At 58.8% G+C, this 27,450-nt stretch overlaps 1 protein-coding gene across 9 annotated transcripts in view; it reads right to left on the bottom strand.

Moving 5' to 3' along the window:
• The window catches only part of RAI1 (retinoic acid induced 1), a 103,539-nt gene that overhangs the window by 38,872 nt on the left and 37,217 nt on the right, over positions 1–27,450 (bottom strand). For 6 of the 9 annotated variants that reach the window (XM_059878337.1, XM_059878336.1, XM_059878335.1 and 3 more), the window contains one exon: positions 1–27,428. This exon is cut by the window's left edge and continues 15,407 nt beyond it. The exons of the other annotated variants lie outside the window; for them this stretch is intronic. The gene's annotated coding sequence lies outside the window, so the exon portion shown is untranslated. The remainder of the gene's footprint in view (positions 27,429–27,450) is intronic. 9 annotated transcript variants of the gene reach the window in all.

The raw sequence follows: 27,450 nt of genomic DNA on the forward strand, positions 1-27,450 counted from the left end.
AGCTGGAGGATGAACACGAGCCTCTAAGACCAGTGAGGACTCTGTTATGGGTTCCCTGGGCACCAGGGTGACAGCAGCCACTTTCATCCGCTCGCTGTACGCCAGTCATTCACACATGGATCACCTCTTCCAGCCTCGAGTCAACACCAGTGCTGTTATTATCCTCAAAGTAGAGGTGAGGATGCTGAGCACAGAGAGAAAGAACTAGCCCAAGGTCACACAGCCAGGAAGCAGAGGAGCTGGGACGTGAACCCAGGTCTGTTTGACTTCCATACACATGCTCTTCAGTCATGAGGAGCTGTGAGCCCTGAAGCTGGCCATTCCAGGAGGCTCTGGAAGGCTGCAGAGAGGGGCTGTCTGCCAGGCGTTCCTCCCAAACTGCCCCATGCTGCTCCCTATGGCCCCACCTTGTTGCCAGATGGCTCCTCCCTCCGTCCATCTCCAAATCCTTTGACTGGGAGGTAGGGGCCCCTCAGGAGCCTTTCCCAGCCTGGCTCAGGTGGCCTGGGCCATGCAGGGTGGGTCCAGTGGGCTGTGTCACCAGGGACAGCTGAGGTGACCCAGGCTCAGCCAGGCTGGGGGACATTCCCAGGCAGTTTCCACCTCTGCTCCGATAAGGTCCATGGGTGGCTGCCAGCTGAGGGCTGGGGGACCACTCTGGGGTAGGACTCTGGGTGTGGGCCCTGCATTTGGGGGCTACTCTGCAAAGCAGCGAACCTGGGGCCAAGGCACCAACTGAGCTGCCATCAACTGTCAGCATCTGGGAGCCCCTGGACCAAGGGACATGGGACTGAGTCAAACTTCTGGTTACAGTTTGGGTGCCTTTGGCTCAGATGCTGAGCCTGCCCTGAATCACTGGGCCCCTGTGGTCCATCTCTCCACCATCATAGCATTAAACCCATACCACACATTCCAGGCACTTGTCTGTCTCTCCCAAGCCTGGCAGCCCCATGCGGCCAGAACCCTGACTGGGTCCCCAGCCCTGTCCACACAGAAGAGGCCCTTATGCAAGTCTGCCCTTCTGTAATATCCCACGGCTCACCTCCTCCAGGAAGCCCTCTCTGAACACCCTGCTTCCTCTACCTTGGCCACTGCACACCCTTAAAGCACAGATCTCACCCTAAAGCTCCAGTTACTGCCAGATCCAGTTCATGGCATCCCTGTGGGCTCCACCCAACCTCTGCTCACTCACTTTTGGGGACAGAGGGCTCACTCCCCACAGCTAGAAGAGTGAGCACCTACTGGGCATCAGCCTCTGTTCTGGCCACTTGATGCTGCAGCAGGACAGCCCTGGCCTCTGGCCCCCAGAGAAGCGCTGGACATCCTAGTCCAGTCGGGCCCCTCTGGGGAGCTGCACCCTTGACAAACCCCCAGACACATGGGGAGACAGGAGCTGTTCCTAGCATGCTCAGCAGGAACAGCTGGTCACCCAGGGGTGCAGGAGGGAAGGATGCTGCTTGCTTTTAAAAAACATGTGACCGTGTCTGGTTCCAGAGTAACCGGAAACCATGATGCAGCCAGGGCATCCATGGGTGGTGAGATCCTAGTGGGGGGCCTCATCTTCTCAGGGTTGCTGCTTATTTGCTGAGTTTCCCACAATGGACATATATTATTAGTCACCGGCGGGGGACAGTCTGCCCACTGACGCCCCCACTCGGCCAGGCCCAGGTCTGTCCTGGTTTGTGTCCCGCTTTCCAGTGGCAGACAACCAGGGACACCACTCCTCGCACGTGGGCCCTGTGACCCGCTCGCTTCTCCAGACCCGCTCCCGGGCCCTTGGCAGCCCCAGGAGCAGAAGCCTCTTAACCTGTCCATGCTATTCCCTGTGGGGTCTGTGCTGGTCAGGCCCCCACTGTATGGCAAAGTCCCCAGGGCAGGGACCATGGGTGTGACGTGGGGCTGGGCACACAGCAAGTGCATAGTGACAGCTCGCAGAGAGTGGCTGCCTCCCCTGCCTCCCACCCATGCAGGCGGTCTCTCTTCTCCAGCACTTACAGGCGATGCCATCCCCTAGCCTGGAGCCCTGAAACACTGCTACAAGAGACAACATCTGTGGCTCCTCGTAAACCAAATCCAACTCTGTTCCTCCCCAGTTTAAAACCTTCCACGGCCCCTCAGTGTCCCCGAATCACCTCCCTCAACTCTGTATCCACAGTCTTGCACCTTCTGACACCTGTTCCCTCCTGCAGGTCCCCTCCTCTACCAAAACGCCTCGACCTAGAGCACACCTGCCACCCGGGCTGCCTCATGCCTCTGGGCCTTTGCACATGCCAGTTCCTCTGTCCAGAGCAGACAGACTGGCCCCTGCTCATCCTTCTGATCAAAACCCTGGGAAGAGGCCTCCTGTCCCCGCCCCTCCTGAGTCCATCTTGTACACACATTGATCATTCCACTCAATGCAATTAGAGGCTGGCACGTCTGTCTCCTTCCAAACTGGACGCGACAGGGCCCAGGCCATTCGTCTTTGTTTTAAATCCCTGGTGCCCAGATACCGCCTGCAGACAAACAGGCACTCGGGAATGTCTAGCTGACAGGTGGGTGGGTCGGTAAACAACATCTGCACAGCCCTTAACAGTTTACGAAGCCTTTTCCAGTCCTGTGTCTCCTGTGTCTCCTGCTCCTCCACCAGGGCAGCAGGGAGCAAAGGCCCCAGACCCCAGCCCTGAACATGGGCACCGCCTCCTAGGGGCCCCGGGCCCCTCCCCTCCACCTGGGCAGGAGCTTCGCTTGGCTGGGAGCCTCCAGCAGGCTCACCAGGAGCAGCTTGGACCCCTCCTCCTGTTTTCAGCAGGAAGGAAACTGTTTCCCCTGCCAGAATGGCACCCCCCCGACTCCTGGGGAGGGCAGGAGGGTGCCCAGGCGGCGGCCTGGCCGGTCCAGGCTCGGCCGCTATCCCGCCCAGAGCCGTGGGATGCGGCGGGCTGGAGCCGCAGCCCCACCAGCGAGTCTTGGTAACAGTTGCTATGTAAAACGCTCGGAGGGGGGATTTACTGTCAGCGTTAATAATAGATGAAGGTTTCAGAATTTTTGATGCCTTACGTTCTAAGCCGTTTGATTTATAATGTCTCTGGAAAGGGAGGGATGAGGGTGGGGGCAAGGGAGGAGGCCCAGAGGCGCAAGCTGGGAGCATATCCCTGTCACCTGGCCAGACAGGGAGACCAAGGCCCAACGGTGGGGACGCCAGGGGCCTGCAGATGCCTGCAGCCCCGAATTCAAGAGGGGAACCGAGGTCTGGGCCCCTCCCGCGCCTTGGGTTGTTTTGATGGATTTCTGCTTCTCCTTTTAGCGCGAGCAGGTGTGTCTCGAGTAGGCTCCGGAAACTGTGCTGATGGTGCCCGTGGCGGGGGCTGTCGGTTACTGGCTCCACAGAGGCAAATCCAAGCCCCAACTTCCCTTCTCCTGCCAGTGGCGGAAAGTCTTCCGAGGGGAGTGGGCCTTGCGGGCAGGAAGCAGGGCTGCTGGCCGGGCCCACCACCCCACCCGAGGGGCTGGAGGAGGAGCAGGAGAGGCCTCCCCTGGGCCAAGCTGCCCCCAACTGAGGCGATTTGGTGCTGGTCTTCAGGAGGGTGCCTCCCCCACCTCCCTGCCTGGCTTCCTCCAACCCTCCACAGCCTCTCTGGCCAAGCCAGGAGGTCTTCAGACAGGCCCTGTCCTCCCTGGATTCCCAAGACCCCAGTCTTTGGGCCAAAAAAATGGGTCCCTGGGCCAGGCACCCCCACACCCAGACTGTGACCCCTCACTTCGACAGCTGTCCCCAAAAGTCACGTCATCTCCCACTTTCAAATGGGGGGTCCTCCCGCCTCCCTCCTCAGGCTCAAAGTCCTGGCAGACCCTTGCTCCAAGAACATGGGAGAGCCCCGCCCTCTCTGGCCCCCATTTCCTGGTTCGGGAATCAGGTGAAATGTGGAGGACCCCCAGCACCGCCCTGCCACCAACACCCCTTGGGGCTGCGAGCACCCTGCTAAAAGCAATGACACAAAAGTCACCACCAGAAGACCATCTTCACCAGGTGGGCACATCACCCCATGAGCAGGCAAGAAGACCGTGGCCTTGGGAGGACCCCCACCCGGCCTGCCGCCCACCTGGGTCACTACCAACCAGGTCTCTGCCAGGCTGGAGCTGGGCACCCCAGAGCCAGGACACAGAGACCCAGCTGCAGGGCTTGAATACCCCCAGAACCCTAGATGGAGGGCTGCTCCCCTGGATCCTGCAGAGCCCCTGCCTGTCCTGCTGGGCACTTGCATCAAGAAGGGCACCTATAGCAACAAGGAGCTCTCTAGGGGGGGTCTGCCCAGTGGGAGGAAGTCCTGCCACGGTGAGGTGGGGTGTTCTTCCAGGTCAGCTCCGCAGGACCCAGGAGCAGCAGCCCCTTCTTCACTCAGCTCTCCAGTCACCAGATACCCACCAAGGGCCCTCTGTGAGCAGGCCCTGTTGGGGACACACTGGGGACACATGGGAGTCTGACCTCGTCCCCACCTGGGGCCCCAGGAGACACACTAAGTATTATCTACACGGTAGTGTGGGGAGCAGGTCTGCGGGGCTCCAGGGGCCGCAATGGCTCAGTCACACCTGAGGGTACAGGGACCAGACACCGAGAAGAAGGTCCAGGGGCCTGGGAGATACCCCCTCTTCTGGTTCAGAGAAACACCTCTGCTGTGGGGGAACCCTGGATGACGGGGACTCAGAGTGCTTCCTGGGGAGGGGGCTTTAAAGGGTCATGGATTCCCAGTGTTTCCAGGATGCTCGCTCCCCAGAGGCAGGTGTCCCTTGAGGGGACTCTGTCCAGCCTGTGGGTGGGAAGGGCATCGCTCCTCTCAGGGCCCGAGGATCTTCAGTGGAGAAAGATCCCTGCATAGGGACCTCTGCTTCAGCGTCTAGCAGCCTCTGTTCTCCGGAGCTTCACTGCTGGGCTCTGCCAGCCGCCCTCCAGCCAGGCTGAGCTGGAGGGCAGGGCAGCAAAGGTGGCCTGCAGGCTTGGCCTTGGCAAACAGGAAATTCCAGCTCACTCTTGAGTGGGCTCGAGTGCTGACTCCCCTGGTCCACTCCAAGCCTGCAACCCTCCTCTCTGCACCAGCTGCCAACACCCAGGCTTCCCAGCCTCCCCGACCCCATTTCAGGCTAGGGCCTGTGGTGGGCTAGGAGCAAAGCTGTGAGGAGCCGAGAGCCCATTTAACTGGCCACTCATCATTCACAATCATGCACACGGTGTGCCCTGCCCCGTGTCTAGGGCTGACAGCCCAGAACTGGGTGCTGCCAGGCTGTGGGGACATGCTGCATAAACAGGTCACCAAACCAGGGTGACAGCACTGTGATGGAAAAGCCCAGGCTGTGTGAGCCCAGAGGCCTCTAGCCAGCCCAGGCCTCCAGGAGGTGGCGTCACTTAGACTGGTCAGCTGCATGATGTGAGGTGCTGTGGGGTGTGGCTTTGTCTACTTCCTCTCCCCGTCCTTGACCTCCTCCCTGTCCTACTGCAAAGCTTCTGTTCATTAAGTCTCCCCAGAGAGGTGGGCCTTCTCCACTTCAAATGATTAGCTCCCTGAGCTTCAGTTTTCCTGACCCATAAAATGGACCCAATGAATCACTCATGTCAACTAAAGAAATATTGACTCATCTTCTCCCCCACTCTCTGAGAGGTCAACTTCATTAACCATCTTCCTACCCCAAGCGAGACCTGTGGGCAGCCCCAGCCACTACACAACACAAGCTCAGGACTCTAGGAGCACCAGGAACCAAGCGTCAGCATGTGAGGGCTGCCAGGTCATTTGTCATGCCTTTAACGATGGAATTTACAAAAGCCAGCTAATCAGTGATAATGGGCATAATTTCTGTCACTTGGTTGTTGCTCCTAACCTGAGTTATCACGAGAGGCAGGAGGGCAAGGATAGGAGTTGGGGGCAGGCCATATGTTACGTATGCACAAGATAAGAGAAGACACTCTAGGTGCCAGGCTGCACAGCTTGTCCAGTGGAATGCAGGCTGGATTTCTGCTGGGCACTCTTGTGCAGTATACAACCTATACAACTGCACACTTTGGCCCTAGGTTCAGGGGAGTGCCAGCATGGAGACCTTTTCCCAAACAGGTCTCCCCAGCCTTTCAGACCACTCAGCCCAGGTGTGAGAACTGCCTGAAATCAAATGCAAATTGTGTGTATCTGTGCATGCACGAGCACATTTTTCTAAGGAAAATAAGAGTATTTTCCAATTCCTATAGTGTGCAGAGGCCCTGTAGTTAAGACCTGGACTGGGCCCAGGGTCTGGGATGAAGTGTGAGACAGAGGTCTCAGTAGAGTCTGGAGACACAAATATTTGACATTCTGTTTCTCAAACACTAAAACCACACAGGCTTGAAAAGGGCAGATTCTGGGTTGCTTCCCTTAAGATCTGTGGTTTAGGGGTGGCCTGAGCCCAGGAATCCGTTGTGGTACAAACTCCAAGGTTTGGATCAAACCAATGCTCCAGAAGCTCTGGTTTAATACTCTGCTACTACTGGCTTTGCAGGGCATGGTACTTTTTCTTTTGGTATTGGTGGGGAACAATGTCTACACCTCATCCAAACCCCAAAAGGTGGATCTGTGTACAGCAATGTGAGCACAGCAGTGTGTGAGCACAGCAGTGTTCACTGCAGTGTGTAGAGCAGTGGCAGTGCCCGGAGCAGAGGCTACAGAGTTCTGTCACCCCCACTCCGGGCAGAGTGAGTGGACCCTAGGCCTCCCAGGGTCTCTGTACCCAAGGTGTCCCCTGAGTAACCCTCACCAGCCCATTTCTGTACCACGCTTGCCTCTTGAGGCAGGGAGGCCCTATGGCTCTCCATGTGGCCAGAACAGGGGACCATTGACGGCAGACACACACCAAACCAGGCTTCTCCAGCCCAGGGTCCAGCCACTCACCCCGCAGTCTGGCCTTGGACATAAACCCTTCTGTGTCTTTGGAGTCAAGGGGCGTCTGTTTCTCCTCTTGAGTCCCAGTGTCCAGCACTTGGCCTGCCAAGGAGGCCTTGGGGGCAGCCAGATGAATGGATTCATTCAAAAGTATAAATTGAGCACCTACTGTGTGCCAGGTCACATGTAGGCCCTGCCTGGATGGCAGCTGGGTATGGGAGGGAGACGCACAATTAAAGGTACAACCGCACCGGAGACATCTAAAGCAGAGCAGACACGTGGTCTGTGTGGAAAGCTTGCCCAGGATGGGTGAGGGGTGGCCAGGAAAAATGACTTAGAATCCTGGAACAGACAGCGCACGTGCAAAGGCCCTGTGGCAGGAAGGGGGCCGGGTCGGCGGAGCGGACCATCAAGTGCACAGACCAGGATAAGGAGTCGGCCCTTTCAATGCCAGACCCCTAGGACGAGAAAAAACGACCAGAGTCAGAGCTGGGCCGAGGCTGCCTTTGTTCGGATCGCGGCCCACGCTCACTACCTCCATCAACACGCCCCCCGCCCCCCCCCAACCTCTGCAGCCTTTCCGGAAGCCACGCCCATCCCAGCCGCGCGCGCGCCAGAGGGGCAGAGCGCCCCGCCCACTTCCGGGCCCGGGATACTCCCGCCCCTCCGCATCATGCCGGCCAATCAGGGGTGGCGACCACATGGGGGCGAGGCCTGTGCGAACACAAAAGGCCAGAAACCCACACAGGCCCGGGCGCTGTAACCATGACTACCGGCGCCCTCACACCGCCCCGCGCGCAGCCGGGGACGCGCCCGCGAGCCCGGGGCCGGTAGGGGTCCCGCCCGCGGCCCGCTCAGCCCTCTGCTGTTGCGGCTGAGTTACAACTTCACGTTTTGCCCAAGGCTGAATTCGCTCATTAATTCAACATTTATTGAGTGCCTACTATGTTCAGAGGCTAAAGATCGCCACTGAACAGGCCAGACTCAAAATCGGGAGAGAGTGCAGAAGGGAGGCAGCCAATGAGCAAAGACATAAGTAAATTACAAGACCAAGTGACTAAGCACCTCTTTGGGGAAAACAGATTGGAGTAAGCGGGGACTGTCAGGCCCCGCAGTCCCACACGGGTGACACTTGAGGGAAGGCTCGGGGGAGGAACAGGCCCTGTGGCGGTGGAGAGAGGGGCAGCCAGCCCGAAGGCCCTGAGCGTCACCAGCCGGCCAGAGAGCAAGGAGGCCCCGCGTGCGTAGCTGAGAACCGGAGGACAGGGACCAGCCGAGAGGTGCCAGCACAGGCCCAGACAGGTGCTTCCTCAGCCAGTGCCCACTCCTTCCCCTCCTTCCTTTCCTGCTGTCCTTCTGTTTCTCCTCCCTCCAGGACCAGAAGACACTCCCTCAGCTCAGGTTGGAAACACCTGGGTCACTGGTCTGGGCAGCAGACCAAGCTCTGGGGTTCTGCCAGCCTTTGCATAAGCTGTTCCCTCTGCCTGGAACGCCCTTCCAGCTCTCACCCGCCTTAGCCCTCAAGGCCTGACCAAATGTCACCTCCTCCAGGAAGCCCAGGAACTATCCCCTATACAGACCCTCTCGGACCCTGACCGACACCCTCCCACGTTCCCGTGGGTCCTCTGTCCTTTCTCTGCATGGGTGGCAGGCAGGGGGTGGCTGCCAAGTGACAGAAAGGCCAGCAAAAGCACTTGAAGTCATAACAGGCAGGGAAGACAGACCTTGAAGCTGATGGCCAATGGTTAGCAGCACGTGTGCACCTTCCCCGATGTGGAAGGGTGGGTTCTGCTCTAGCCTCCATGCACAGGCGCCCCCAAAGGGCCCAGAGCTGGTGACTCAGGAACAAGCAGAAGCCATCCAAACACACACAGCTAAGATGTCCCCTGTACCACCCCCCCACCCCAGGCGAGGACAAACCCTCACAAGATGAGGAAAAGGGGAAGCCAGTACCTATGGCCCAGGCTGCACACAGCTGCCTCCTTAAATGGCCACGTGTCTGGTGTGTCAAGACTCGGGGTGAGAGCGTCAGCCAGATCCTTTGGACAGGCGGCCTTTAGGATGAAGCAGGGCAGGGCAGCACTTGACAATGTGGGTCCTTGAGCCAGCTCTGGCCCTAACAGGTCACATGAGCCTCAGGCTCCTAGTGTGTAAACAGGGTCAATAGTAACACTGTGAAAACTGCACTGATGAAGTCAACAAACCCTGTGTCCTCTTCCTGGAGCCATAGCTGGACTGCATCTCCTGGCCTCTCCTGCAATGAGGGATGGGCATAGGACTGAGTTCCAGCCAATGGCACGTGAGCGCTGGAGAGGTGCCCCATCCAGATGGGGGACCAAGCCCAGGCCACAGGGAAAGGCGGGGCCACGTCACCACCTGCTGACCAGAAACTCTTGGACTCCTGGAAATGTTTGGGCTTGTATGTTACTACAACCAGTCTCACGCTAACTAGCTTGGGGATCCACTCACCCATTTCCTCTTCAATACATATCATGAGGGTATTGGGGACACCACTGTGGAGCTCCCTAGTCAACAAAGGCTGTGCTCAGCAAGTGCTTAGAGCAGGGAGCTGGGGACAGAAAGACTTCCCTGAGATGGGGTCTCAAGGAGAGGGGAGCAAAAGGGAGAGGCTGCAGGGGTGGGAGCCCTTCCGCCTGAGGAACACGATCCACTTCCAGGAACCCAGGTGGGGAAGGAAGCGGCCAAAGTGGTTTGACTCCCATCATCTCCCAGTTCTGAGCCTCAGTTTTCTCATCTCTAAAATGGACATGGTGCTAATAACATGGTCTTACAGGGAATCTCTGGATTTCAGGGGAGAGAAAGCCACTTGCAATGTCCCTGGATGCCCTTTCATCCCGACATCACCCAGAGAGGGAGGAAGGTCTCTGCCTGCGGCTGCACGGTGCAGGGACATGGCTCAGGAGGTAGGCAGAGCTGGTCAAGGGGGCAGGGCTGCTGCTATTAAGGCTCCTGCCACACAGGCTAAACTTCAAGGAGCGTCTCCAGCCACTAGTGCTATCAGGCAGCAGCGGAAGTGCTGGCTCTCTAGGGAGGCGGGTGAGACCGTCCCTGGAGGCAGCTCAGGGAGCTGGTGCTGAGAGCGGGAACTCTGCTGACGGGCAGATGCTGGCAGCCATTCAGCCTCCTTCTGGACAGGGGATGGGCAGCAGAGTCTAGGGAGAGGTCTGGGAGGTCCCGGGGGGCTGATGTCTCGGGCATGTCCTCGCTGCCCCATGCCAGCCTGGCTGCTGTCTCCTGAGATCAGGGGCAGGAAGGACACGGCAGGTCTGGGAGGTGTGCTTGCTGCCAGGCAGGCGGGGAGGTCCGCCCAGAGCCTCCCACCCTCACATACCTGCTGGGCTCCCCAGCTCTCTGCTGCCAGCACCCAGGCTCCCAGGACCCCAGCCTGCCTCTGTGCCACAGCTGCTCCTCAGCCATGCTTCTGCACTCACTGTTTCTTCTGCCAGGCATGCCAGGCTTACCTCCCATCCCTTTCCACCTTTCCTATCATCTTTCTAAGAGCCACTCGGAGTTCTAAACCTGGCTGAGCGAGCTGGCCGAGCAACTTCCCCTCTAAGCCATGGCTTACTCACTGAGAACATGTGGACGCTATTTCTTACCTCACAGGGTTGTTGGTGTTGGTGCAAATTAAACACGACAACGTATGTGAAAAGCACCTGACAGCAAACAGCACCAAGTACTGGGTTGGCCAGAAAGTTCATTCTGTTTCCCTGGGCAACCCCGAATAAGCTTTTTGGCCATCGCAATTGTCATTTTAAAAGTTCCCCACCCCCTGCAAAAAAAAAAAAAACAACCAACTTCTTGCAGCAGCACCTCTTCCAGGAAGCCTTCCCCGATCACACCTCCACCTCTTCCAGGAAGCCTTCCCGGATCACACCTCCTGTATTGGTTTAAGCCTTTTTGCTGGTCCCTCACTCCTAGGGTATCCCCTGGCCTGACACCCCACGGGATGACAATGATTTGTCTGGCTTCTGCCCCAGCCCCAGTAGGCTGTGTCTTCCCTGGCGGGTGCCAGGCCCCTCAGTCAGTGTCAGACAAAGAAGTTGAAAGAAGCGTTGAATGGCACAGGCCCAACAGCAGCCTCCTCTGTCTTGCCCTGGAAGGTGAGAGGACAGGCCTCTCAAGTGCCCCAGGACTCCAGGATTCTCAGCCTCCACGCTCGGACCAGGCTGCCAGGCAGTCCCCTGCCCAGAGCAGTCCTGACCTCGGCCCAGGCCCTCACTCACCCCTCTAAGCTGCACTGATGGCGGCGTCCATGGAGGGGGGCCAGTCCACTCTACCCCCTCACCCTCCACCAAGCTGCTGGTCAGCGGTGGCCAAGTGCCAAGCGGCCAACCCAAGCTCAGGGCTGGCTGGAAAGGCGGCGATAAAATATCCCAGGTGACCCCAGGAGCCGAGGGAGGCAACGGGTGGGGGTCTGTGAGCTGTCTCCATTTCTTCTAGAAATCTCAAGGGTGCTGTGCATTTACCCCAAACACAGCCAGGCTGACACAAATCCAGCAGGGCCCTGCTCTGGGCCAGAAGGCTGTCAGCTCGAGGCCCCACTGGCCATCTCGCCCCACCCAAAGCTCAGGAGGCAGTTATGGATGTCTTTGATTAATAAGAAATGGGGGCAATGAATTAATCATTATGTAATAAATGCAGCTTGTTTGGCAGCCATATCTTTCAAAAACACGGCTCTTGTGTGTGAGAAATAGCAGAGGGGGTCCCTCAGTAAACACACATGGCACTCCGGGGGCAGCTGCGTGTTTGCCCCAGGAGCCCCTGTACCTGGTAGAAGGCAGTGACAGCCTCAGGCATCTTGGTGGGGGCGGAGGGGAGGACTTGGTTGCACCTGGCCAAGAGTCCCTGGAGGTGGCGGTGGCGGGTGGGAGTCTGACAGAGAATGGGGCTCCGGGCTCGGCCCCAATCCCCACTCCCTGCCCAGTGCTGGCAGGCGGGGCTCTGGGCCCTGGGTCTGCTGCCCGCCCGCTCTGAACGGAGAGGCAGGAACAGATGTTTCCTTGAATCAGAAAATAACGCTGGCTCCCAGATGGGCCGCGTTGTGGAGGCGCGTCCCCCCCACCAACTTTGTGCCAAGGTCTGTCTGGGGAGCAGCAAAGGGTAGCAGGTGGGGGCTGTGGCACCGGCGAGGCACCTGGTGCTCCATCATCACCCACTGGTCTGCCAACCAGGTGATGGGTGTTGACAGAGGGCATCCCACCCAGGACAAAGGCCAAGCCAACCCCCTGCCCTTCCCATGCCCTGCTGCTAAGTGCCCCCAGGCTGCGTGCAAAGGGGCTGACCCCTAGGTTCAGTGTCCCAAACCAGCTCCCGGTCGGGTGTTCCTCCTCCCCTCCTGAAGACCAGTAGGCCCTTCCTGATGCCCCCCTGCAGCCCAGCCTCCCAGCAGCCCATTCCTTGAGGCCCTCATCCCCCATCACCCTCAGCGGGACAAGAGCACCCCGTAAAGGCAGGGCCCAGGCCCATGTCAACCCTAGATCTCAGGGTTCCACACACAGTAGGTGCTCAGTGAAGGGGTGTGTGTTTGCGTGTGTAAATCCACCAAAAAAAAGAATCCAAAGGGCCACGTTAAACTGAAAGGAATGACTTCTGGGGAAACCTGGGGCGGACCTTACCTATTATCTGATGCACCTCTATTGCTTTTTCCTTCTTTAGTTAGAGCTACCATTCCTTTGAAAATTAAAAATTCGTGAATGAAGACCACACTGCACCCTGCCCTCAGGCCATCCTAGGTGAATGGGGCAGCTTGGTTCAGAGGCCAGGTGTAGGCAGGTGGGTCCCAACCCCCCGCGACCCTGACGGGCCCGGGTCTCCCCTGGGCAAGCTGGTGGCAGTGAGGGGCAGGGGTGGGTCCTGGCAGCACATGGGACCACCCTCGCCATCACGACGTGAGTGAGCCGCCTCTCAGGTACCATGCACAGGACTATGCAGGGGGCACAGGTGACTGGTCCCACTGCCATTCCCACTTGCGTCTCCCCTCCACCCCCCAAGCCCACGGGGTACCCCAGTGCCCCGCCAGGGTGCTGCCAAGCGGATGGGGCCCTGGCTGGCAGCAGCACCTAAGGGCTACCCTGGGGACTGTGGTGCAGGCAGGCCGAGGACAGGGACGCTGTGCTGGCGTTCCTGTGCCTCTTGGCCCAGGGGCCCGACCAGATGAGCCCGAGGCTGCTCCCAAGTCGGCCGGCTGAAGAGCAGTGGCCTGGTGCCCGGAGTGGACGCGGGCAGGGGGGCCACCTCCACACTAGGGGTGGGGACACTGGGCCCCTGGACACTGCTCAGGGTCCTCCTCATCCCTCTGGAACCATGGGGTCCCGGGCCAGGGGCCTGGCATACAGAAGGGCACAGGAAATGCCTGGGGCATGGAACTGAGTACAGAGTCCTTCCGAATCACAAAGGCGACATTTATCATGTGTTCTACCTACCCGGGCTCCTTTAAAACCAGGACTTGAGGACCTCTCAGGTGGTCCAGTGGTTAGCACTCGGCTCTTTCGCTGCAGCGGCCTGGGTTCAGTCCCTGGTTGGGGAACTAAGATCCCACAAGCTATGCAGCACAGCCAATAAATAAATCCGAAAAAGGTTTTTTAAATAATAAAACTGGGACAGGAATGAAGGTATTTTTAACAGCCAGAAAAGCCATCCACGTGGCAGGCAGTGGACAGTGGAGGGGCCCTCAGGGTCGCGTGGAGTGAAACCCCAGTGGGGACTGAGAAAGAAAATTTCCAGTGACAGGAGTGTGGACCCCTATCCCCCTGGGGAGCTCAGGTCTGGAGCTGTGGGAACATAAACTTCCAAGTTCACACACTTCTGTTTTGTCTTTTTTAATCCAAACAATGAATGCATGCTGTTTTTTTTGTGTTTTTTTTAAAGGATATGATTTTTGGCAAAGCTTCCAATGAATCGGTGCCAGGGGCTTGGGGGGTGCGGGGCTGGCAAGTCCTTCCAGATAGGTGACCTCAGACTCTGGGGAGTGCATGTGTACACGTGCAGTGACTCACGGGGCAAAGGTCTGACCCAACAGCCCAGGTCTCAGTAGTGAGGGTTCATTCACAAGTATTTATTCCTGTCTGCCGTGGGAAAGACTGAGGGCAGAAGGAGAAGAGGGGGTCAGAGGACGAGACAGATGGATGGCATCACTGATGCAATGGACATGAGCTTGGGCAAACTTTGGGATTTGGTAAGGGACAGAGAGGACTGGAGTGCTGCAGTCCATGGGGTTGCGAAGAGTTGCACATGACTGGTTAACTGAACTGCCATGGGTCTCTGGGCCTCTGGGTAGGGTTGGCGCTGCAGCCTGGGATGCACAGGTCCTACCTGCCCCTACAATGTTCCCCAGCGACCGACCCCTGTGGCCACAAAAGCCTACCATCTACCCTAATCCAACAGGGCCGGCAGGCACCCAAGACAGAACTACCGTCTCTGGGAGAGACACTGGCATGAGCTGGTTACTGTCTTTTCAGCAAACGTAATTCCTTTTTATTAGAAAATTAAAGGCTGGGGCCAGCTTGCCAAAAGCCAAAAGAGCTGAAATGTGCTTTCCTAAGATATGCAGCGTCTGATGAAACGGATTTGCTTGTCTGCCTCCTTTCCCACCATCACCCCCGCCGGGGCCAGCCCTCCCTCCAGTCCAGCCCCGTCCATGGGCACCGAGCCTGGCCCTGGGCTTGGCAGAGGTGGGCAGCCCAGCACCCGGATGCGGGGAGCCTCTGGCACAAGGCAGGAGCCTCCCCAGGTCTCAGCTTTCTGACAATCACCTCGGTGTTTCTCTTGCCTTCCTGAGATGCAGAGGCTCCCATGGCCTTGGCTAGGCTAGAGGGTGTCGGAAGGGAAAAGGAGGAACAATGAAGGACCGGGCTCCCGAGGAACCAGCTTAGCCACCTGGAGACCCAGGAGTGGCGGCTGCCGACAGAAGGAGGCAGCCAGGGCAGAGCGCGCTGAGCAGAGGACCGTCCCTCGCCGCCACACAAAAAGCAACTATTCAGAGCCACCCAGGGAGCTCTCTCTTATTGAAGAGTCCTTGATTCTTCCCTTTCTGCTGCAGAACTCAGGAACAAGGGCCCCGTCTTGTTAATGAGGTGATGGAGGGGCCGGGGGGAGGGTCCTCTTGAGCAGGAAGGTGGCCAAGCCCGCCCCACGAGTCACTGGAGCTGGAACTAAGGGAATTCCAGGACCACGTTCTCCTCCAAAGCCCCCTTCCTCTTTTCTTTCTTTTTCTCTGCTGGTCAGAGGCTACCTTCCTGGTTTACAGGGAACCTCAGGGGGGTGGGGTGGGGTGTAGGAAGCTGGGAGTGATGTACGTGAAGGGGTGTGTGCGTGTGTGCACGTGCACACATGGTGGGAGGGCATGTGTGAGCATGTGTGTGTGTGCGCACAGGGGCATGTGTGTGAGTGTGCGTGTGTGCTGAATGCTAAGATGGTGACCACGCTCTCAATGTGCTAATGGGCATGGGGGCAGGGGCGGCATCTGTCTCAGGTGTGTCTGCCCCGGCCCCCTCCCCACGGCCCTAGCCCTCCCCACTCCTCCACTCCCTGTTCAAGGGCACATCCAACGGGCCCTGCTTCCTTGGGTAACAAAAGGCAGATGGAGCCCCTTCCACCTGCTCAGATGCAGCCTCCACTGTGGCTCATCCCGCTTTGTTCTGGGGAAGCCAAGCTGGGGGCCCATTCTCAGCCTGTGGACAGGCCACAGCCTAGTGTGGCCCACAGGCCTGCGCTGCCTAGACCTCTCTCCTGGGACATCTGGGCCCAGGAAGTACGGCCACAAGGTCACGGGTCTGCAGTCCAGTCGCATCCCTGCCTGGGGACCATGGGGGGTGGGCCATGGCCTGAGGCAAATTCTTTCGCTCTTCTGCCCAACTTGCTGCCCTCACCTGTAGGAAGCCCCAGCACTGGGTCAGGTCTCTCTGCCCCCAGCCCCCGGCCATCTCCCGGGTTGACAGTGGAGGGGCCACTTTTCCATCGGGGGCAATGACACCAGCTCCTCAGGGGCAACTGCACAGGGTCCATAGCCTCTGGGAGGTTTCAGAAGAAGAGGGCAGGTCCCTGAGCTGGGAACCCAGAGCTTCTCTAGGTGAAGGAGGAGCTGGGACCCCTGGCTAGGGTCCTCCCAAAAGGAGGCCGTGGAACGGCGAGGGGTGGGCATGGGCCCTGGCCCAGGTGCCAAAGGTTGGCGTCCCATAAGTGCATGTGCCCCCCACCAGGTGGAGGCCCCAGAGGGTCTCCCAAGGCTCTGGTGGACGTTAAGTCCAAGCCCCTGCGGTAAGCAGTCCCCATGCCCTCTGGAGCACTGACGCCTGGGCCCCTGGCCATCCACCTGGAAGGGGTTCACCTGGCATCTGAATCCCTGGGGAGCTGCAGCATCAGGAGGGCCCCCCGCTCCCTTGGTGGTGAGGTGACCAAGCTCTCTGTGCCTGGGGGAGGGGCTGCCCCGTCTGGCCCGAGGTAAGGAGGTCAGCTCAGAAGCTGACTGGCCGGCGGTGTAGGCACCAGGAACCCACCCCAGGTAGCCTCTGGGGCTCCAGGCCCCCCACCCTAGGGAGGACAGGACTCCACTCAGAGTGGGTGGTGGCATAAGTGCTCAAAATTCCCAAGCAAGAGGAGGCCAGTGCGGGCAGCTGGGGGTCGGAGGGGGGGGTGCTGGAGCAGGACGGTCTGGGGCTGAGACAGGGTAGCAGGTGGAGAGGCCACAGCCCTGGCCCCTGCCTGCACCCTCTTCCCCCTCAGAAAGCACCCCCTCTTCACTTCCCCAGCTCCCAGGGCTGGCATGTCCCTTCCCATGCATCTCTGGCCCCTACCCTTGGAGGGCAGCCCAGCCCAGATGTCTCCCACCGAAGGCGGCTGTGTGCTTCTAGAGCCAGGGCTCAGGCAACCTTGCTGAGCGTGGTTCTCATCCTAATGTTTCCTCCATCCTCACTCCAAGTGGCCCCACTGTCCCTTGTCATAGCCTGCCTGGGGGGTTGGGGGTGGGGGAGCCCTTGCCCAAGCATTAATGGGTCCCAGGAAAACACCCCCAGCACTGACCCAGTACATTAACACCAGCAGCGAGGAGGGCAACCGTACCCAAGAATGCCCACAAACCCCACTTCCCAGATGGGGAAGACTGAGACCCCCAGGGCCTGCAAGAACCAGGCCAGGCCTGCCTGCTTCCTGGAACCTCAGAAGGCCCTCTCCCCCCTCCTCCTGGGAGCCCACCCTTCTCCCCATTTCCTGCTGGCCCTGGGGCTGGCTGTCCCCTCCGGCAGACAGGCCCACAGGCCCCATGAGGAGGCAGGGACCACCCAGGTGGAGAGAGCGAGAGAGTGAGTGCATGTGTGTGTGTGTGTGTGTGTGTGCGTGTGTGTATGCGCACGTGTCCGCCCAGCTGACCGCAGCTGGGAAAACAGGCTCCCTGGCGCCCCTCCCCCAGCCACAGCCCACCCCGCGGCCAGCACCTCACCAAGCCCTGAAGCAGGCACTACCTGGTCCCCTGCCTTCCTTGTCTCAGCATGAGCCAGACCCCTGGCCCACCCCCGGATCCTGGCAGATGGTTCTCCCAGTAGCCTGGCCCCTCCTGCTACCCTGGATCAGGGCCCCAGCACAGGCCACCCCAGACCCACACCTGCCTGGGTCAGACCCCCTGCAGCTCTCCCCCAGACTGTCAGGGGTGAAGGCCCAGCCTCTTAACTGCAGTTTCCCACAACCACCTGAGACTCCCGTCTCCCTAAACTGCAGCTTCTCCACCCATGTCCATGGCTGGCATCCGAGGTGTGGGGTGGCCCCCAGGACCTGGGGGCCAGCACTGGCTCCCTCTTTCTGGGCAGGGGCTCCTTGCCTTTTCCCACCCTGGGATCCAGAGACGGGATCACTGAGGCTGAAATTTCAATTAAGGAAGAGAAATAATTACTTCAGAGCTCCGGGCCAGCTCAAGTGGTGACAGTCCTCAAAATCCAGGCCCCTGGAGTTGGGGGAGGAGGTGGCCAGGACCCCGAGGTCACCCTGGGCCCAGCAGGGACTTGGCCTGCCCCCACTTCAGGCCTCGTACCCCGTGACCCCTCTGCTGAAACAAGGCCAATCTCAGGGCTGCTCAAAAGTAGGGGGTGGGGGGTCCCCAGCGGAGGCCTGGGAAGCGAGCCCAGGTGGCTCCCAGGAAGCTGAGTGAAGTGAGAATAACCATTCAGCCACAGCCTGTGCCTGCAGTGAGGCTGGACACTGCCAGAGCCCACAGGGCGGGGCTGGGGCCCCACAAGTAGGGCTGGAGGCTTGAGGAAGGGTGGGCCTGGGCAGGAGCCCACCCCACAACACCAGGGTCACAGGCCGGGCCCTCTGGGCTCCGAGGCCACCCCACCTGCTTCTCAAGAGGTATCCATGGCTGCCCTAACTGAGTCACTGTCACCTCCAGGAACTCCGTCTCCAGAAGCACCCTGGCCCCCACTCTGAGGGTGGCCCACGTCCTCTCCAGAAACCCTCCATCTGATCCAGAATGTTCCGTCTCCAGAAATGGCAGCGCTCTCCATCAAGGCTCCTCTCAGCTCCAGACACGCTCCGTTTCCAGAAATATCACATCCCTTCTCCAGAGACGTTCCACTTCAGCTCCCAAAATACCTCAGATCCAGAAGTGCCCTATTTCACGTCCAGAAATACTCTAGCATCATCCCCCAACACCCCGCTTCCAGAAGTACTACAGTCTGTCTCTAGAAACAGTCCCTTTCCAGAAATGCTTCGGCCCTGACAATATCTGAAATCCAGAAAGGCCTCATCCTCACCCCAGAAAACGCCTTCTATTCCCCAAGTGCCCGCGTCTCACCTTCCAGCTGCATGCCCCTCCTCCAGAAAACCTTCACGTCGTCTCTAGAAACACCCTCAGCCTGGCCCAGACACGCCATGTCTCATTTCTAAAAACACCCGACCTCTGGACACGCTCCATCTGCGTCTGCAAATGCTCACGGTGCATCCACAGAGGCCTCCCCATCTGGCCCAGATGCTGTGAAAACCCAGGAACCACTTCCTTCAGGCTTTCCTGGTTGGGGTGGGGGGTGAGTTGAGCATTGACCAGGTGGCCTCCTCCTTCCCCCTCCTTGTTTCCACGGTCCCCTGGAACCTCCCGGCCACCCACAGGATCTGCTCTCATCCTGGGAACAAGGAAAAAGTAAGAGCCGGGCTGGCAGGTGTAGAGGTCCCTGGGAGAGGGGAGATGGCTGGTCAGTGTTTGCAGAGACTAGGAGCCTCCCGGGTCTGACCTGGAGGCAGGGGCAGTGAGGGGCCTGGGTGGGAAGGTCTGAACCAGGAAGGGGGGGCATACCCCTCCCCTCGGCACAAATGTGTCCACTGGCCCAGGTGTCCACACTCACAGCCGCCCCCTCCCAGCCCTGGGAGCCACACACGCACACAGCATCACATCATCTCAGCCCCACCCTGCTCGGCACACAGACATACCCTCCCACCCTCACCCACACTCCCTGCCTCTCTGGGCAGGTCTGGGGACCCCGAGAGGCAGGAGGCCACGGCCGGGTCCTCCAACCGGACAGGGTGGCCTCAGTTAACTGCTGTGTGTGGTCACCCAGGGAAGCCCACAGCCCAGGCCTCTGAGCTGAGGAAGAACCGCATGGGAGACGAAGACACACTCTGGATCTGCTCGCAGACCCTCTGGAGCAGCCCTGGCTGCTTCTGGGCCACTTTAAATAATAGAAAGTTCCTCTTGGGGTGCGACTGAAAGTCCTCGCAGTCACCTCTGTCCACATGGCTGGGTGCTGCTCTCCGGAATCCCAGTCTGTGTCCCGCTGAGGCTCCATGTGGAGACACCCATCCCCAGCCAATGGGAGGGTACTGGAGACAGCTGGGTGGAAGGCAGGCACGCCAAACACCTCCAGGCCCTGAGCCTGCCCGGGGGAGGGAGGAAGTGGCCCATCCATACCAGGTCTGTCCCTGAGACTTTGGACGGCTGTTCTCAGAGCCTCTAGGTGAGCGGGAGGGGAAGGGGTCCGACCCCCGTCTCCACTGCCGTCTCCACTGCCGGTGGCATCAGTGAGCTCTGGGCCACTCCCATGGGAGGATAATTACCATTTACTAAGCCTTCCGATTTAGACTCAGCCTCAATTAACTGGAACCTCTCAAGCCCCCTGTTCTGATCCTTTGGGGCCAAGGGCAGACACGACAGATCTTCAGCGTGCCCTTCGATTTCCCGCAGCGAGGGCCCGGTTGTCTGCCACCCCCAATGGCCAGCTCCTGCTCAGAATGGGGCTTCCCCATATGTCCCCCCCGAACTCCATCCCTCTCTCTCCATGGAGGACCCCTCCCCCGGAATTCATCCCACTCAGAGACCAGAGACACGAGAGGGAAATGCCCAACAGCCAAGCCCAAATATGAATGAATCTGAAAGAACTGTGGTCCCTGGGGCCAGGATGGAGAGTCGGGGACAAGGCCTCGGGGGGACGACAGGTGGGGGTCCCCGGGGCTCCTGGTTCCGGGCTTTCTGGAGAGGCCTCTGCATTGGTATTCTCCGCCCCTCACAGCCCAAATTACACTGACTCTCCCGGGACCCTTTCACCGCACGATGTCACTTCAGCAAAAGGTTATGTGCGAGAACATCAAAATCCTTCCCGCATATTAACTACAAGAGTGTTCTTTTTAAATGCACATGAACAAGCGGCCAACGTTACAGTATCTGAGATGAGAACGGGCGCTGGACTGGGAGTCAAGAATAGGGTGCTGTCGGAGCCCCCCTCACGTCTCTGCAGCCCTCCTCCCTTCATCAGAGAGGCCCGGGGCAGGGGTTGGGGCAGATTCGAGGCTAGACCAAGGGTCACGGTCACGTGTGGAGCCAGCAGAGCCTGGCAGGGCGGTGTCCAGGTGCTGCCCAGCAGGTACGTGAGGGCAGGGAGCGCTCGCTGATGCTCCCCCGGCCCCCTTCCGCCTCCGCTCTTCTCTGGCAGCCTCCACCTGGCACTCCCTTCCTTTTATTGTACTTACTTTCACCTGGAGAATTTCTGGAGACACTTTCACTGGACATTTCACAGAGGACTCCCAAGATATAATCTACCCAAGATAAGCAAAAGCTGGGGTGCCGGGATGGGAGCCCAGGTGTTAAGTGGTGTGTGTGTGTGTGTTAGTCACTCATTCGTGTCCGACTCTTTTGTGACCCCCTGTGGACTGTAGCCCACCAGGCTCCTAGGTCTATGGGATTCTCCAGACAAGAATACTGGAGTGGGTTGCCATTTCCTTCTCCAGGGATCTTCCCAACCCAGGGATGGAACCTAGGTCTCCTGCATGACAGACTCTTTACCAACTGAGCCACCAGAGAAGCCCCAGATGTAAAGGGGCTGAGGGGCAAACCTGGTGGGGTGGGGGTGGGTGGAGGTTAACTAGATTGGGCGGGGTCTGCAGAAGCCCAAGGGGTGGGCAGCCCTGTCTCAACTCTGTCTGCAGCTCTATGATTTCCAATTGTAAGAGGAGCGAAAAGTGGGATTTTTATGTGAAGCCTGGTATTATTTTTTAAGCCCTGTGGCAGGCCACATAGTGCCCACCTGAAGGTGTCACCAGGGACAAGCTCTGGTCTGGTCTGTGGTCTTCAGCCTGAGTCTCTGGCCCCTCTGGGGCGGGAAGTCTGCTCAGACGAGTGTGTGGAGGGGGTATGAAGTGGGGGACAGGGAGGGTAGGACAGTAGAAAGCTTTTCACTTCTAGGAGATGGCTTGGATGCTCTTCTGTCAGATGGGGTGACAGTCAAGCCCCCCGCCCCGCAGCGTGAGAGGCTGAGGGACCTGCAGGACGAGTGATGGGGGGGAAGGAAGTCCCAGAGGTCACAGCCCCCCTCCCCACAGGGTCTGCCCTGTTGGCTACCCCTACTGTCCAGGCTACAGGAAACCCCAGGACAATCGGAGCCCCGGACAGGTGTGTAGACCCCCAAGGAGGGGTGATCCTGCCGAGTCGCATGGCAGGTGATGCCAGGTGATGCCAGGTGGCCGACCCCCTCCAGCCACCACACTGTGAGCCGTGATGCCAGGACCCCTGCCCTTCCCCAGACAGAGGGAGGGGTGGGAAGATCTGCCCTGCCTGGATGTCATCCTGGTCTTCCCTGCCAAGACTCTTACTGGCCCCGAGGACCTTGTCCCACAGGGGCCTCCTCTGGGCCTCAGTTTCTTCCTCTGTAAGACGCAGACAACAGGAAATCTTCCTTCACAGGGAGTCTGAAGACAGGAAACAGCTAAGTGCTGGGGCCCAGCAGAGGGAGGTCTCACAGAGAGGATGCTCTGAACAGCAGGACTCCAGGTACCGGTTCTCTGTCCACTCCCCTGGCCTACCACCCTGACTTCCTGCCCTCTCTGGGCCCCTCCTCCCTCTTCCTGCTGAGCTTTCTTTTAGGGAATTATCATCTGCTGGGCTTTAATTACTGGTCCCGGAGGCCCACCACCTCCCCCACCAGCGGAGACTCTGTAATCCCTCTGGCTAGGGCACACACAGGCTCAGCTGCAGGCCCCCACCTCCCTGGGGAACGGTGCCCCAGGTCTGCACAGCAGCTCCCAGCTCCGGGGGCAGGAGGCCGCAGGAGGAGGAAGTTCCCTCCGGTCCACGTGCCACCAGCAAGGACTAGGGAGGCAGCGTTCTCAGGGAGCACACTCAGGCCCTGGCGGGTCACTCTGGTCCTCGCTCTGCTCAAGAGGGACCCTGCTGGGCCCAGACTCCTTTCAGCCTCCACCCCGGCCTCCAGCTCTCCTACTCCCAGAGCCCTCTACTCCAGGCGCTGTCCCGCCTCCAGGCCGGCTGAAAGGTGTGCTCCTTCCTCATGGAGACCATCCTGACTCCTTCCGGGCAGGGCCCGAGGAAGGAAATGAGCCTGACCTGTGACCCCGGCGCCCATCAGATGCCTGCCCAGCCTGGCTGTGGGAGCAGCTGGGACCCCAGCTGTGTGCGCAGGAGAACAGGGCAGGTGGGCGCTTGGTCCGGTCCCAGTGTGCCCTCCATTTGCAAACCCGCACTGTATGTGGGAGCGGGGCGCAAGTGCATGAGGCTAGCACCATTCTCAAGCCTGAACAGGGGGCAGTGACAGTGACCCCTGGGTAACAGCGATGAAACCTGGAGGCTGCAAATGGGGCCTGTGCTCTGAATCTGGCCACAGGCGAGTTGCCAGCCTAGGTAACAGCACACCCAAGCCAGACATCACGTGAATATCTGAGTTCCAGTTCCTAAGAAGGTGGGGGACAGCTGCTGGGCTGCATCCCCAAAGGCCACCTGGGAGAGCTGAGCTGCGGTGCCCGCCCTCAGAAGCTCTGCCAACTGGCCCCATGGGGCATGGAGGGTGGAGACCCTGGAGCTGTGCAGACCCGAGCTCATCCTTGGTCACTCCTCCGGGGTGACATGCCTGCAGATAAGCAGGGCCTCGGCATGAGTGATGGAGGGGATGGGATGCACCTCTCGCCCTGGGAGAGGCAAGGAGGCTGATACCACATGGGTCGAGGTGCTTAGGGGATGGAACCCCGCAGGGGCACCTAGGCAGGCAGGGTCTCCTCCGGCTTCGGGACGAAAGGCTTTTCCTGGGAGGAGCCGACATCTGCCTCTCTCTGTCTCCCTGAGTGCTGCCCTTGAGAAACAACAGAGAACCTTTCTGGTCCCATCCGTTCCTCTAACTCCTCATGACACCGTTTCTGGCCCCAGAACCCTCCCTTGGCCAGGCTTCCCTCAGACTGTGGGACCTGATCCAGCAGGAACAGCCCTCCCGTTGCAGACTCTCTGCCTTTGGTAATGGAGCTTCGGGTGAGTCCAGCGAATGTCTGAGTCCCCTGGAGGCACTACTGAGACGACAGCCACCTCAACCCAGTCAGATTCCCAGAAATCCTGAGGGAGCAGCAGTGTGTCTCCCTCCAGGGGCTACCAGACCCAGGGCCCCTGCCGAGGCGACACACCAGTGCCTAAACGGACAGACGCGCCTCTCTGTGCATCTGGGTGCAGCCGAGTCCCCTCCAGTCCACTCCCCTCTGTGGGACGGGTCTTGAACAGACTTGACCTGGTTTTTCTTACCTTCCTGACAGTCTGGTCAGGAAAGAGCTATGCTCCCACTGTACAAAGGGGAAAGGGAGACTCGAGGAAGCATGAGAGGCCTTGGCTTGTGTGCTCACGGCTCCTGGGCACACAGGCTGGTGCCCACTGCGTGGAGTGGAAGGGGCAGGGTGGCAGGCCACCTTCTGGACACAAACACCAGGTGTCCTGGTTCACCTGAGTGCCTCCCTCTTGTGAACCACACCACCACCTGATTCTGGGGTGCGGGCTGAGGGTCTCCTGCCTTCTTCTTCCTATGACTACTTGTTCCATGACTGCAGGGCTTAATGGGAGCCAGACAACCAGGCCAGGCAGTGGGACCTGATCCAGACCTTTCCAGAAAGGGCTCGGCAGCATGGACCCAGAAGTGTGGGTAGACCCAGCAGTCTCACGGGGCACCTGTAGCTGGTCTGCCCTGGTCATCCACAGCCAGAGTGGATGGCCATGAGAAGGAGGGGAGCACAGCCCACTCCAGCTAGCCAGTCATCTGCTTGCCACATGTCTGGACATCACAGCCCCGCACCCCGTGCAGCTCGGACCTCAGAATGAACAACATCAGGAGTGCTGTGAGAATGACAAGGCCTACCCTTGGGCACCTCAGCTTCCCAGGGGTCATGCAGAGGGAACATCCCTCATCATGGAAGTCTGGGGGCAGCTGGTAGCTAGAAGGGGGTCTGGGTCTTGGGAATAGAGGACTTGGCCCCCCACCTCTGGCTCCATGACCTCAAGCATGCCACTTCTCTAAAAAGCCGGAACCACAAATGCTGACTCGCAGGATCTGGACAAACAGGCCCAGTGCCCGGCACAGAGGAATAGAGATCCACAGGGCTGGTGGTGCCATCCCTACACACACAGAGGCACAAATAGGTGTGCACACACACAGCACAAAGACACAGCATAAAATGCCCAAATGTCCACACTCACAGGAGGACGGCTCTAAACCTCAACCTCTTGGCAGGAGCTCCATGGACCTCAGAGGACACACCCAGGGGTGGGTGTCTTCAAAATTCAAACCAGAAGCTCAAGTCGGCTGTGGACACGTACCCCCAGTGCCTCGCCACCTGCCCCCCAGGGCTGCTCCCCTCCAGGGGCCAGGTCCCAAGCCGGCCCTGTCGCAGTGGGACCCAGGGACCCTACCATGTCCTGCCTCTCTGGCCGCAGCCCCGGCCTCTCCCCGGCTGGGGGACGTGAGCAGGAATGGCTCAATCAGGATATAATTGTTTTTAATTAACGTGCGGATCATTTCACAGGCTGATCTCCTTGGAGACCAGAGGGAAGATAGTCTTTTAAGAATTTCTTTGCCTCCCCCCACCCCCCTCCCAGTCGAAGGCCGCCCCCCACTTCACCCACCCAGCTGCAACCTTGAAAGCGGCATAGAAGCCTGGTGCCTGCATCCCTCTAGGGGCCATTAGGAGGAGCAGTGTGTGCCCACACACAGATAGACACACACGTGCCCAAACTCGAGGGCACACTGTCCCCCGGAAACACACACAGGATCAGAGACCCATAGACATGTACACAGAGGGACACACACAGATTCACACACACACAGGTATGCATGCACGCATACGTGCCCAAGAATATAAAAACAGGGCCTGAGGCACACAGAATACACGGGCGTACACACCCAGGCTGGCAGGCATACCGACCCCCAAGAATACACAAACAGGATCAGACACACAGACATATGCACACGCAGGCACACAGGAAGGCGTCCAAGTCGAGAAAAAAGGCCCAGATACCCACATTCACGGAAGGGCCCCTTCCAGGGGTGACACAAGGCCCTAGTCCTGGCGATAAGTCAGAGCCATAATCACCTCACCCCATGCGCACCCCTGGCCCTGGCCTCTGACCTAGGGTGCCCCACCACCTGCCCCACCAGAACCCGTGACCAGAGGAGCTGCCACCTCCCTGCCACCCACCTGGTCTGGATCCTCCTGAGCCCCCTAAAGAGCTGTTCCACTCCACCTTGACCAGGGCACACAGCTCTGAGCAGCCCTAGCTCCCCCAACTGGGAGCCCTGCCCTCAGTTACTCCCATGGGTGCGCAATGGGCCTGAGGGGCGGGGGCTTCCTCTCTCCTTTTGCTTTAACCAGATTCCTTCCTTCCCCATTTCCCCCCCCCCCCACCATTCTAATTCATTTCTTTCTCTCCAAGCATCTCTGCTCCCAACCTTCCTTTCCTCTCCTCTTTCTCCCCTCCCTTTCCCTTCCTCCCCAGGGACCTGCTGGGGTCAAGCCGAGCCAGAGAGAGCAGCTGAGATGTCGCTGGTCTTTCCCCTCTCCCCCGCTGCAGGGTCTGTGCCAACACCCGCCCCAGCCCCAGAAAAGACCCAGAACTACTAGGACTGAAGGCCAGGGCAGGGGCACGACCAAGGGGGTCCTCTGACATCTGCAGTCCCACTCTCTCTCTGCATCTGCTTTGGCTCCTCAGCTTTTCCTCCTGGAAAATGGGATGGCAGAGAGGAAGGCGGAGCCATGGGGGAGGGGCAGCAGGGAATCCACTGCTGGCCAATCACAGGCTGGCACCTTGGGTGGCCCCAGGCACCGTAGACATCGTGGCCATAGCCAATGTGTGAGACAAAAGGGCTAAGGAGCCTGTCTGGTGCTCCAGACATCAACATCAGAGGCGAGTGGGTGCTCCTCCTCTCCTGGGGTCTCAGTGCTCCCGTGTGTGAAATGGGCAAGGCCAGCCTACAGGACCCCCTCTTCCTGAATTTGGAAACCAAAGGGCGAATCAGCACCCTGTTCTTGGCTGCTATGTGACCTCGGAATTCACTTCCCTCTGGGCTCCCATTCCTTCTTGTCAAAGGAGGGGGTTCAGACAGGTGATTCATTGCCGAGGCTCTTTCAGTTCTGAAAGAAGGTTCTGGATTGTGGAGAGGAAGTTTAACAGTGTCCCACTTATCAGGGGAAAAAAGAGGAGCCTGTTTCTTCCACTGCAGGCGTGAGCAGCGTCATTTTGAGGAAATCGTCTTAAACATCAAAAAAAAAAAAAAGCTCTCCACACTAAGAAATCCACTACCTCGTTCATCAGGGGCAACCAGCACATGGAACAAAAGGGGAATATGAAGTAAATGGTGGCGCATCCACCCTATTGGAAAAGCCTGAAGACATTAACGGCAGTGTTTATGAAGAGTTGGTTACAAAACAGGAAAAGGCTCCCATGAGCGCCAACGAAGAGAGCAGGATATACGTCTGAACAGAGAGAGTGCCGACAAGTCGCTAAAAAACAACCCAGCCACCAAGCCGAAAAGACTGCGGAAAACGACATCAAAATACTAACACTGTCACAGCCCACCGAGACTGTCTATAACCTTTTTTATTTTTCTCTATTTTTCAGATTTTCCCATTAATCATATTTTAAAACATATATATTGAAAAATCATTTTAAAAAAATGAACACCTCCAATTGAGAAACTTTCCCTTTCCATTCATTTATTCATTCATTCATTACTGGTTCATTCATCCCTGTGTCTGTCCAGCCAAAGCCCAGTGTCCATTGTGGCCAGGTCCGGCTCTCACCTGCAGGAAAGGGAACCAGTGG

The sequence above is a fragment of the Bos taurus genome, chromosome 19, assembly GCF_002263795.3.
Source record: "Bos taurus isolate L1 Dominette 01449 registration number 42190680 breed Hereford chromosome 19, ARS-UCD2.0, whole genome shotgun sequence".
In the NCBI taxonomy this organism is placed as follows: Eukaryota; Metazoa; Chordata; class Mammalia; order Artiodactyla; family Bovidae; genus Bos; species Bos taurus.